Source organism: Elephantulus edwardii, unplaced genomic scaffold, assembly GCF_000299155.1.
Source record: "Elephantulus edwardii isolate Elephantulus edwardi_28Jun2011 unplaced genomic scaffold, EleEdw1.0 scaffold00037, whole genome shotgun sequence".
NCBI lineage: Eukaryota > Metazoa > Chordata > Mammalia > Macroscelidea > Macroscelididae > Elephantulus > Elephantulus edwardii.
Window position 1 is genome coordinate 2,131,075 of NW_006399787.1, and position 1,710 is coordinate 2,132,784.

Sequence of the window (1,710 nt, forward strand, 5' to 3'; positions counted from 1 at the left end):
TATATAATATATATTGGAATTGTGACTTAAGTATAACTTTTGGAGGGAAAAATATTCATTTAATAATATCTAATTTATGTGTTCCAAGATTTTCTTAGAAATTTAAATGTAATTGTTAACACATTATCATGATGCCTTAAATTCACTGTTTGACATTGAGTCAGAACCAACTCTCAGCTAACTCTCCAGTGGGTTTTCAGAGGCTGTCAATCACCTGGGAGTAGATTGCTTATCTTTCTCCTGTGGAGTGGCTGGTAGCTTTGAACCACTAGAGAGACACTTTTGGCCAGCAATGCAACTCCCCAACGAATGTGTCACCAGAATTCCCATTGTGAGCCTTATGTGAAGTGTCATTGAAATAAAAAGTATAGCATTGAAAACCCAAAATCTGCAGTGGTGGTGGTATTGTATGTGCCATCAAGTTGCCTGGGACTCATAGTGACCCTACGTTATCATAGCTCTGAACCCTGCCCTATTCTGTGCCAGTCCCACTGTCTCTGACACACTGACCCTTGTTAGCCCAGTTACTGCCTGTGTCAGTCCATCTCATCCAGGATCTCTCGCTTCTGCTCTGATTTTCCTCTTTTCCAAGAATGATGCCCTTCTCCAAAGATTGGTCCCTTCTGGCCATGTGCCAAAGTATGTGAGACAGAGCGTCAGAATCCTTTTCTCCAAGGAGAAACTCAATTTCACCCCCTTTTTGTATTAAAAGTTTTGGCCTCGTGGTAAGAAGCTGTGCTGCAATCCTGAATACATGCAGTTTGAGGCCACCAATTAATCTGTGGGAGAAGAATGGTCATTCTCCCAAGTGATTAACTGCCTATGAAAACCCACTGGAGGGTCAGCTATGGGTTGTTTTTGACTCTACCCTACACAACAACAAGGCACTTAAAACATGTAAGGAGATACTTCATTGCATTGTAATAACAATGTCTAAGATCTATGCTATACAACAGCCTTAGGTCAGGGGAAACTGATAGGTTGTTTAAGTTCAGGCTGTTTTCAACTGTAGTGGCTTCACATATTTGGGAATAATGAAAACATGGAGCTGACTCATTACTATACATAGAAGAATGTTTCTGGGTTGAATCTAATATGAAATAGTTTATTTGTATTTGCATTATTCCATAGTGCACTTTTTCTTGTAACAATATGTTGTTACTTGTTAGTTTATTAACTTCTACTTTGTCTTTTAACACTAGTATTAACACTAGACTAAGAGTCATTGAATGTATTTTTTATTAGTGGATTTGTTGTTTCTTATTTATTTTTTTACACCTAGAAATGCATTGTATGTTTTTGTGCTTCTTGTGGCTGTTGGTCTTTTTTCTTTCCCAGGATAACTTCTTGTTGCTGTTGTTGTTATGTGCTGTTGAGTCACCTGCGACCCGCAGCGACTCTATGGTCAGCAGCTCTGCCTAGTCCTGAGCCAGGCTCACTGACATATCAACCCCATTGCCCCAGTAACTGTATCAATTAATCTCATCTTGGGTATTCCTCTTTTGCAACATTCCTCCACCCTTCCAAGCATGATGCCCTTCTCCAGGGATCAGTCCCTCCTGGCCAAGTGCCCAGAGGATGTGAGATGGAGCTTCAAAATCCTAGCCTCCGAGGAGAAACTTGGTTTCACCTTCTCCAAGGCAGACTTATTTGTTTTCTTGGCAGTCCATGGTATGTTCAAGACTCTTCTCCAGCACCATAACTCACAGG